This window comes from Phyllostomus discolor, chromosome X, assembly GCF_004126475.2.
Source record: "Phyllostomus discolor isolate MPI-MPIP mPhyDis1 chromosome X, mPhyDis1.pri.v3, whole genome shotgun sequence".
NCBI classification, from domain to species: Eukaryota; Metazoa; Chordata; class Mammalia; order Chiroptera; family Phyllostomidae; genus Phyllostomus; species Phyllostomus discolor.
In genome coordinates, this window is record NC_050198.1 from 66,271,782 (window position 1) to 66,284,130 (window position 12,349).

The window sequence follows — 12,349 nt, forward strand, 5'->3', positions numbered from 1 at the left end:
GGCTGGCACTCAATCTACTGAGCTACACCAGTAGGGCAAAAAGTGATATTTTTAAAAAGGTAAGTAAATTGAATCATTGTATTCTTATTTATTGTGTATCATATTTAGTCAGATTCATATAAAAATTAGTAATACAAAATGTAATTGAATTTCTTGCTCAAGATTTGAATAAAAGAGTTAAGGAAAGATAGGCCTCAAAAGAACATCCAAACACCATTGTGCTCAGTGTTATGGATTGAATTGCAGCCCCACAAAAAATATGTTGAAGGCTAATCCTTGTTACCTGTGAATATAACCTTTTATTTGGAAATAGTGTCTTTGTAGATGTCATAAAGTTAAGATGAGATCAAAATGAATGAAGGTGGCCCCTAGTGTGGTGTGACTGGTGTTTTATAAGAGGAAAATTTGGACATAGGCAGAAACAAGGGAGACAGCCATGTGGAAACAGAGGCAGAGGTTGGAATTATGCTGCCACTAGGCAAGGAAAGCCTGGAGCTACCAGAATTTGGAAGAAGTAAGGAAAGATCCATGCATACAGGCTGCAGAGGAGCATGTCCCTGCCAACACCTTGATTTCAGACTTCTAGCCTCCACATATGGAAGCAAACTAAGTGTCTATCAATAGACTATTGGATAAAGAAGATGTACATATATATAATAAAATATTACTCAGCCATAAAAGGATGAAATATTGCCATTTGTGACAACATGAATGAATGTAGAGGGTATTATGCTAAGTAAAGTAAGTCTGACAGAGAAAGATAACTACTGTATGATTTCAATTATACATGGAATCGATAAATAAATGAATGAATGAATAAATAAATAAATAAATAAATAAATATGCAAACAAACCAGAAACAAACTCACAGATACAGAGAAAAAATTGGTTGCTAGATGGGAGAGGTGTTGGTGGGTGGGTGAAAAAGGTGAAGGAATTAAGAAGTACAGATTGGTAGTTACAGAATACTCATGTGGATGTAGAGTATAGTGTAGGGAATATAGTCAATACTATTGTAATAACTATGGATGGTGCCAGGTGGGTACTAGACATATCAAGGTGATCGTTTTATGTTGTGTGAATGTCTAATCACTATATTGTACACTTGAAACTAATGTAATAATTTATGTCAACTGTACTGAAAAAATATAAGGAGGCTGCACACACACAAAAAATTCTGTCGTTTTGTCACCCAGTTAGTGGTACTTTTTTCTTTTCTTTTTTTTTTTACAGTAGTCCTTAGAAATAAATGCATTGTTTTCAATCTCATCAGGATTGTAACAAGTCCATTAGATTTTAGACCATGCCAGGCAGTGTTTTTTTTACATCATTTTTAATTTCATTTTTTTTCTTTTTTAAAATTATTGATTTTTGGAGAGACAGAAAGATAAGGGGGAGGGAGTGAGGGGGGGAGAGAGAGAGAGATTTGTTGTTCCACTTAATACATTCATTGGTTGCTTTTTGAATGTGCACTAACCAGGGATCCAATCTCCACCTTGGTATATCTAGATGACACGCTAACCAACTTAGCTACCCGGCCAGGGCCAAAACCTTTTTTTCAATTACAGTTGACATTCACTATAATTTTGTATCAGTTTCAGGTGTACAGCATAATAGTTAGGTAATCATATACATTACAAAGTTTTCACCCTAATATTTCCAGTACCCACCTGGCACCATACATAGTTATTACAATATTACTTATATTCCCTATGCCCTACTTCACATCCCCATAACTATTCTGTAACTACCAATCTGCATGCTGCAATCCCTTCACCTTTTTCACTCAGTCCCCCAACCCCGCTCCCCTCTGCAGACAGTTTTTAAGATCTTTGGCTACTTGGTGAGTTTGGGGGTTTGACTTCTGGGAGTGTGGGTGCCACAGAGACCTAAGCTACTACATAAAATTAAGTATAAGAAAACTCTACTCTACTAATAATGCTTCCTGGGTGAATAATGGGGTTTTGGAGGCACTGTTTTTTAGCTTTGTTTGTTTTAGTTTCTTGTTTATGTGTCTATCAAAAATGTTTCACATCAGCAGAGGAGAGTCAGACTTTTCAATCATTCTGATTATGTTCATTCTTAACAAATTCAAAATGTAGGAATAATGCTATGTGTGGAATTAGTACATTGTTTGCCTTTTAGCCAGGTTTCAAACCCATCTGTGGCAATCTAGGTTATACCTTTCCCCAGCAAGGTTTTAACTATTAGCTATTATATATTGTAGGAGAGATTTTGCTAAAATCTTAATAGTAATAGATAAACATAATTTTTATCCATAATAGATTTATTAGAAGGCTAAATCAGTGATCAATTGCTGACCATTCTTTTCAAAAGGTCACTTATGACAGTGTTTGTAATACCATTCTAGATAAACAGGAGGTGCTTGTATTACAAATGTTCAGACTGCTTAGGATAAGAGGAAACACTGTAGCTAATCTCATAATTCTGTTATATTGGCAGACACAAAGAGATAGAAATATACAGCCTCATTTTACAGAAATATTTTCTCCTTGAGATGTTCTAACTTTTGGCCTTATGCTCTGAAATAGCAACAGTGTTTGGTGTAGAACACTTATAAGTTGCTGTTGTTGTTGTTGTTGTTTGTTTATTTATTTGTTTGTCATTTTCATCACTCTGCTTCTCTAGCCATGAGTGCTCACAAAACCAGGGGTTCACAGAGATCCACACAGGTGGCCAGTTCACTAATTCAGAAATGCTAAAGGGTTAAGATGTTCAGAAAGTCAGGGGATGAGAATTTGCTGAAGATTTTCCAAAAGGCACCATAATTAGTTGTGGGAATTATGCAAGTAACACATTTAACATTCACTTTGGTAAGGAATCAATTCATTCAATAAATCTAACTAAGAATTAAACTAGAAATGCATTAGGATTTTTTCAGAAATAAATAAAAACCTCTATGCATTTTGGGTGCTTGTAAATCTGAAACCCAGTGTTCCCAGATACGGGTACTGTCTTTTCAGTGTTACTGGTATTTGGAAAACAAAACCTTATTTTCAAACTGTAATGGCAGAATCATATTATAAGATGTTATTGCAATATGAATACTTCTGCATTTTTGTTTTTACTTAGAATGTTACAGTAATAACTGAGTCTTCTTAGAGAAAATATGAGCTTATGTAATTTGTATTTAGAGAAAAGTAAAGGCCAAATGATTTGGGACAGTCAGAAGTCCAGGAATGTGTATGAGATTATTTAAACTCTCTGAAATCAAGACACAATTAGTGGAAGAAGGGCAAGAAATTCAGTGCATGAGGTTTGACAGTATCTGTAAATAGTGGTATACATTCTCCTTCTGTTATTTTTAAAGCCAGCTAATAGACTGGAGCCATAAAAATAGCTGGCCAGGACAATTTCTTTTCACTTTTAAAAACTCAAACATTTTTAATGTCAAGATCCAGGATCTCTGCGAGTATATACAAAGATTGATTATAAAAGGAACACACACACACACTCTTTAGTGTTTTTCATATAATTTAATTGATCATACTATGGTATGAGTTGGCAAGTAATTTAATATTTAGCTGAGGGAAAAATAGGTCACAGACATTAAGCATCAAACAGGATTTTAAGTTCCATTTTGCTTATGTTAAAATCAACCAATTTAAGGTCAGCCTACAATTACAAAGTATTAGACTTGTTAAGGACTAGAGAAACAATGAATCCTAGACCTTCTTTTAAAACACTTTTATTCATCCTTTAGACAACTTATTGGATGCCTACCTTGCCCGAGGCACATTCATAGATGTTATGGGATATAATGGTGAATGCAATTGTCTCTGTCCTAAAAATCTCATAATCCAGGACAGTGCCTCTCAAACTTTAATGTCTGTACAGATCACCTGGGAAATCTGTTCAAATGTAGACTGTAATCCATAATCCAGGAGGTCTAGGGTGGAGCCTGAGATTCTCCATTTCTAACAAGCTCCTAGGTGATGCTCACACTGCTGGTCCACAGACCACATTTTGAGACTGAAGATTGGGAGGGCAAATATGTGAGAAACAGGTGTGAAGGGACCAAGTGGCCTGTCCAATTATCACTAATGATAGAGTCCAGATTCCTGACTTTTAGCTCAGTGCCTCTTTTATTCCTTCACATCACTCTAAACATCAGAGTTTATTTATAATGTGGCTTAGGTGTGACCCACACATTTCAAGTACTTACAATCGCTGGACTTAAATGTAGATAATTTAGTAGTAAGACTTGAAAATTTCTGTTTGCATCAGAAGATATATTGAGGGGAAAAGGCTATCAAGGAACATGTATAAGGGACATTTGGACAAAACCAAAGTGGGTAGGTTGGGAGGTGGGGATGGGTGGGGTGGGGGTATGGTGGGGTGAAAATGGACACAACTGTATTTGAACAATAAAAAAATGTATTGAAAAGAGTATGCTTGGAAAGGGGGCCCTTCCACAGAAATTCTAGAGGCCAGTCAAAAGATAGCCACATGGATGGAACTGGAGAACAAGAAAGATCCAAAGGGTATCTAAACACAATCCATTACTGCATGTACTCATTCATACAAGAAACATTTGTTCACAGTCTATACCAAGCATAGACAGTAATCTTTATTCACTTCTATCCCCATAATACATTGTCCAGTGCCAGGAGTACAAAGAAATACTCAGTAAGTCCTTTTGACTAAATGGTAACATTGAAGTAGATGTTATGGAAGATCAAATGCACTTTTTGAGCCTTCTCCTAGAGGAATTTGAGGTCTAGCTGTAAGAACAAGCTTTATTTTTTACTTCGTTCCCAGATAATAATTCCTACATATGAGCAAGATTATAATCTTGTGATACAAACTACTAATAAGTGCTGGAAAAATTTAAAACTGTGGAAATTTAAGTATAGACTAGGACTCACCAGAAGTCTTGATAAAGGACATAAAAATTGAGCTGAGAGATTGGAGAATTTGGGAACAGATCTGGGAGGCACTGTGAGAATATTTGAAGTAAGGGTACCTCATGTGTGAAAGTGCAGAGATAGCACTGATGATGGGAAGTTTACTTGATGCTAGTAGATTGATCTGGGATGGAGGAATTTGGAGTGTGGGATCCTAAAGGTAAGGGAAATTGTTATATTGATATAGGATGAACATCCTTAGGAAATGATCTTTATTAACACATGGTAGAAATATATAATACAGAGGTTTTTACCTTGTTCTGACTTCTTGGATAAATATTCTAATGTTAATGTATTATCATCACCCTATTATCACTCAATTTATTTAGTTAGTTAGAAGTCCAGACCTAACATTAAGATATAGAAATTAATATGAACAATATTGGAACTTAAAAATATTTCTATGTTTTATTGACTTCTGGGAGTGTGGTATGGGGCTAAAAAACATTTTTCCTCTCACCTTCTAAATCAGGGGTGTCAAACTCATTTTCACCAAGGGCCGCATCAGCCTTGTGGTTGCTGTCAAAGGGCTGAATGTAATTTCAACTCCTTAACAGTTAAGGAGGAGTTACATTTATAGAGTCCTAAAATTATTTCGGCCCTTTGAAGGCAATCGAGAGGCTGATATGACCCCTGGTGAAAATGAGTTTGACCCCCCTGTTCTAAATTCTCCTATCTGAGCTAATAATTAAATGAACAGAAACAGATTAACAGGAGAAAATCAAGTTTTAATGCATGCACACAGGGAATTCACATAAGCATGAAAATGCCAAAAACAGTGTGCTGAAATTGTGTGTATATGTTATATTGAACAAAAGAAAAAGGTGAGGTATGGGTCTGAGATTTCAAAAGTGAGAATGGGTGACTTGCAGGTAATAGAGGAGTAGTGAAACACACATGGCAGATAAATTTTTGCTACAAAACCCAGAAACAATGAGATCAATGGGAGGGAGGTTGTAGAGTTTAGTTAACAGGCTCCTGCTTGGAGTCTTCTGTCTACTACATTGGTGATTATTCTAAGGTTCCCTTTCTGAAGCAGGGTTTTTTTTTTTTTACTCTGAATCTCTTAGGCAGGAAAAGGGGGGAGGGTCAAAAGTTCTTTCCAAAAACTCTTCTTAATAACCAGCTTGAAAATCAATATCCCAAAAGACAAAACTTTTGGTTTCTTTCAGTGGCTTTAAGTAAACTCTCTAATATTCAGCTACCTAGCTATTTTTTACAACAAAGCAATCTTTTAAATGCATAGCAGTTGCTAACACTGTCTCATAATACATTAGAAAGCACTGGCAGCTATCTGGTGCAATCTTAGATTTATACCTCCTCAGAGAATAAATGCATTGAACTGTCTATATATTATTTCTACACTATGTCTAAAGTTACTGCTGAACACATAATGATGGAATGATAATCAACATAGATTTACATTTTTGTGAAAGTTTTTTACATAAATCTTTGTAAATTTCCACTTAACATATATTTCACCTGTGAATGACTTAGAAGGCTATAAGAAAGAATGAGAGAAGATAAATCACGTGGCCAGTATAAGTTGAGGCAAAAGTAACCCATTGATAATAGTTGATGTCTTCTTAAATTCCTGAATGTGCTGTTCTGAATTTATTGTGAGCTTGAGTCAAATCCTTTCCATCTTTAAAAGTGTTAATTACTGCCTTTTGACCCAGCAATTCCACTGCTGAGGTTATACCCTAAGAATCCCGAAACACCAATTCAAAAGAACCCACTCACCCCAATGTTCATGGTAGCACAATTTACCATAGCCAAGTGCTGGAAGCAACCTAAGTGACCACCAGTAAATGAGTGGATCAAAAATATGGTACATTTACAAAATGGAATACTATACAGCAGAAAGAAATAAGGAGTTCCTACCCTCTGTGACAGCATGTATGGAACTGGAGAGCATTATGCTAGGTGAAATAAGGCAGGCGGTGAAAGACAAATAACATATGATTTCACATATAAGTGGAACGTAATCAATAAAACAAACAAGGAAGCAAAATATAACCAGAAATATTGAATTAAAGAATAAACTGACAGTAACCAGAGGGCAGTGGGGAGGGAATAATGGAAGAAGGTAAGGGAAGTTCCATCAAGGAACATATATAAAGGACACATAGACAAAGCCAAAGGGGGTAGGTTTGAGGCTGGGAGGCTGAGATGGGAGGGGCAGAGGGCTGAGGTGGGGTGAAAATGGAGACAACTGTATTTGAACAACAATAAAAAAGTGAAAATAACCCAAATTTTCATCAACTGAAAGGATAAATAAAATATAGTATATTCATACAGTGAAAAACAGAGTATTATTTACTTGGAATTCTCCATGCTGCCTTCTTTGACTTTCAACTCATTATATATATATATAAAATTATATAACACATATTGAAAAAATATATATTTTTTTCAATTTTGTTCAGCAAATGTATTTTTGTATCTTTCCAATCAAGCTTCCAATTTCTTAGAATATGTGGAAATTTAGTTTTATCTCAATTAAAGAAGCAATTGATAAGCTAGTCCTTGAAGTCACTGTAATGAATACTTCACACATTATAGAATATTTCTTCTCCTTTGTGTACAGACTGTGTTGATCATACAAGGTTCAACCCACTCTATTTCTTCATATATTCTACTTTGGAGGTTAGTCCCTATCTATCTCCATCTCTTCATTCTGAGCCTATGAGAGTGGGAGGGAGATCCTTTAGGTTCCTCCACCGTTTGTTTGCTTTCTTTAATTCTTGGCAGCTTTAGTTCTCTATCTGGTAGCTGCTGGGAAACCTCCTTTTTCACCTTCCTTGACAGCTTTGAGATAATTCTGGGAGGTTTTACTAACTTGCCTTTCTAACCCTTAATGCTTTCTTTCCTTTGCAGATGTTTTGCTGTGCTTTTCATGGCCATAAATGTATTTCAGATGAACCGCTGTAGTTGCTGCAGCCTTCCTATGCTAAGGTTCCAAACAAGTTAAACAGCTGCTCAGGAGGCTGGGGAAAAGCTTTGATTGCTAATTCTGTGCTAAACTGCTTTTTCACAATGGGACATTCTGTAATATTTGATACAGTCTTTAAAGCAAATGATTTCTACCTTATATTATTACTGCTTGCGTCATGCTTGCTCTCAGCTAAAAAGATTCTTTGTCTGTACTTTCCTAAATGGGCTTGATTTTATTTAAAGCTTGAGTTTTCCAAGGAAATAAGTAAGTCATGATGGAAAAACAAATAAGAGTGTTATCAATAGGGTCAAGTGAGTTCATACATAAATAAACTGTGCCTTCTGGAAATGTTATAAAGGTGGAAGCTTATTCTCTTTGAGGAAGGCTGCTTGGGTAAAATTTGAGTGGATTCAGATGTTCTTAGTGTGTTTTCAGTGTCTTGAGGTTGGGGAACTGCTCAACGGTCTGGTGTGAGGTGACAAAGATATGCTTAGAGTCTCACAATTAAATCCACACTGCAGTGAATCCACTGCCAGGTAATGGAGGGTGCATCATGTGTGTGACAAGAATGGAGGTACCACATTAATGAGGAAATCATTGCATACAACATCTGAATTATAGCTGCTAAAAGTTGTTTTGCAAGTCACATTTGATCTCCTAGTGCCACCAAAATATCAAACACAATATTTTTAACATTCTAACAGGGGCACTCAGCTGTATTTTACTGCTTTATGGCTCACAAACTGTCAACTAAGTCTTACGGATGAATCACAAATAATAACACAGTGAGAAATTGAACAAATGGTTGAAAAAAACATATGGAATTTCAACGTATTTCTGTTTGTTTTTATCAGTGTATTTACCCTTCAGTACAGTTAGTTATATCCCTGATTTTTAAAAATATCCTAATATATCCCTGATTTTTTAAAAAAAAAATCTTAATAAATTATAAAGGAAAAATAATTCAACAATATGATAAATAATTGCCGACAATATATTTAACAGTAAAACACTGGAGTATTATTTTCTAAATACACTCATATACTCATATTAGCATACTCATTTTATAGTATGATAATAGGTTTATGGTAATAAAGGGTTTCATGGTCAAGTAAGTTTGGGAAATGCTGAGTTAAACAAGTTTTTCTTTTAATGCAAGACTTCTCAGAAACTTTGATATGTTAATATTCACTGGGACTCTCTAAGAGGAATATATAATTTGGTAGTATCACTAATGTATTTGAACACAGTAACTTTTCTCTAGAGCATCTCCAGCGAACAGGGTGCTAAGGACTATGACTTAACAAAGACTAACACAGTTCAGCAGAAACAAGCCAGTATGTACTAACCTTCCATCAGCAGTTACTGTTGTCTAACTCACCACACATAGGTATAATGTCAACGATGTTAGATTTCATTGTGCACAAGAATCAGCTGAAGGCATTTATCAAAATTCAGATTCCTGAGCTCTATTCACTCTGATTCAGTAGATCTAGCCTGAGTTCCAAGAATCTACATGTTACCAAGCTTGGAGTGAGGTTGCTAGTGAAGGTGTCTATAGTCCATAATTTGAAAGATACCATATTAGAAAGCCTGAGTCTAATACATAGGAAACTAATACATAGGAAATGATGGAGGAAATTAATTATATAGTTTTGAAACAGAAAGTTTCATAACACTGATATCACATTTTGGAACTAGCACATTGTGAACGTTTAGACAATAGGGCACTTAGGTACAGATAAAAGTTCTACAGTTACTTGACTTATACATCAGTCATCTGTAATACATATAGGCCCAGTGTAGACTCATTGATTGAGTCTCTATAGCCTTAAAATATTCGTGTAATCTGCACTTTTGAGGAAGTGGCACATAACTGAAAGCAATGAAGATGCCTCTTTCCCTGAACCTCAATTTGTACTTCCTCTTCCAGCAGAGATTGTAGTTCCCTACACATCATGTAGTGTTTGGTGCTTCACTCCTCTGCTTATGCTCTTCCAGAGAATAGGCTCTGAAATGGCCTATTCTCTGATTCTGTTCCAGACAAATGTGTTCTCTGTTGAATATGAATATGTATGGCTGGTTTGAAATGGGCATAACACTTATATAGCTAACCAGATAATGATTGAGGCTGGCAAAATACTTGTGGGTGTGTAGTTTTCAGGACAGTAATAGTATTTGTTAGTCTAAATAGGTACTAAAGATAGCCAAAAATTCCAAGTCAGCTTCAGAAGGACTCAGGTGATGCAGAAAACTACAGATATGTGTAGTAATTCAGGAAGGGATTAGTATGAGGAAAAGAAGCATTTGAGATTGTACTCAGTTTCAGAGTTCTGGCCAAGATGGAGGCATAGGCAGAATGTTTCTCTTCCTCATACAGTCAAAAGAAGGATAACAACCAATTTGAAAGCAAAAAATAATCAGAGCTTCTAGAAAATCAAACTGTATGGAAATCCAACAACCAAGGAGATAAAGAAACATTCATCCAGATAGTGAGAGGGGTGGAGACAGGATCAGAGAGGACACACGGTAAGGCAAGGCAGTGGACCATGGGGACAAGCCCACATTCTTGCTCAGATAAGCTGGAAGGAACAACTTGGGGGTGAGACAGATCGTGAAACCCAGAGTTTCAGTTCAGGAAACTAAAGACTAAAAACCTCTGGCTGTAAAAATCTGTGTGGGTTGTGGCAGCAAAAGTAACTCCCAGTCTTACAGGATGGTCTATTGAAGACCTCATGGGGTCCTAGAATGTACACAAACCTACCCACCTATAAATAAGCACCGGAAAGGGCACAATCCACATGTGGGAAGCGAGGGAAGTAACATAAAGTGGGGTGAGAGTCAAGCAAGTGGCATTGTTCTTTCTTCAACCCCTCCCCCACAGACAGCACCACAACACAGCAAAGAGGGCTGCCCCACCTTGGCGAATACGTAAGGCTCCATCCTGTACAACGTTACAGGTGCACTGACACAAAGAAATATGACCCAAATGAAAGAACAGATTAAAACTCCAAAGAAAGAACTAAGTGGTGAAGAGATGGCCAACTGATCAGACACAGAATTCAAAACACTGGTAATCAGGATGCTCAAAGAATTGATTGAGCTTGGTTACAAAATGAAAAAAGAAATGAAGCTTAAACAAAGTGAAATAAAGGAAGATATGCAGGGAACCAACAGTGATGGGAAGGAAATTGGGACTGAAATCAATATGGGACAAAAGGAAGAAATTAACATCCAACTGGAAAAAAATGAAGAAAAAGGAATTCAAAAAAATGAGGAGAGGCTTAGGAACGTCCAGGACAACTTTAAACGTTCCAACATCTGAATCGTAGGGGTGCCAGAAAAAGAGGAAGAGCAAGAAATTGAAAACTTATTTGAAAACATAATGAAGGAAAACTTCCCTAATCTGGCAAAGGAAATAGACTTCCAGGAAGTCCAGGAAGCTCAGAGAGTCCCAAAGAATTTGGACCCAAGGAAGGACACACCAAGGCACATCACAATTACATTACCCAAAATTAAAGATAAGGAGAGAATCTTAAAAGCAGCAAGAGAAAAGGAGACAGTTACCTACAAAGGAGTTCCCATAAGGCTATCAGCTGATTTCTCAAAAGAAACCTTACAGGCAAGAAGAAGATGAAAGGAAGAATTCCAAGTCATGAAAGGCAAGGACCTACACCCAAGATTACTCTATCCAGCAAAGCTATCATTTAGAATGGGAGGGCAGATAAAGTGCTTCCCAGATAAAGTCAAGTTAAAGGAGTTCATCATCACCAAGCCTTTATTATATGAAATGTTAAAGGGACTTATCTAAGAAAAAGATGATCAAAAATATGAACAGTAACATGACAACAAACTCACAACTATCAACAATGGAACTTAAAAAAAACAAAAACAAAAACAAACTAAGAAACAACTAGCACAGGAACGGATGCACAGAAATTGAGATCACATGGAGGATTATCAGTGGGGAGGGGGAGGGGAAAGAATAGAGGAAAAGGTAGAGGGAATAAGAAGCATAAACGGTAGGTACGAAATAGACAGGGGGAGGTAAAGGATAGTATGGGAGATGGAGAAGTCAAAGGACTTATATGCACAACCCATGGACATAAACTAAGGTGGGGAAATGATGGTGGGAGTGGAGGTACAGGGTGGTAGGGACTAAAGGGAAGAAAAAAATGGTACAACTGTAATAGCCTAATTAATAAAATATATTTAAAAAGCAGATAAAGGAATGATTTTAAGTTGCCTAGCTCTTAAGAATTTTTTACTCAGATAGAGACCATGATTTAAAGACATTCCTTTAAGACTATAATTTGAAAAGATTAATAAATGTGTTGAGGAGGGCGTTACAGTCAACATTATTCTCCTCAGTCATTAAATATCAAACCCGATGGGGTTATCTTTCACTTTACTTTGAGTGTATTCTATACAGGGTCCAGAACAGAGAAGTCACCAACATGTACTTTCAGGACTTTTCAATCTA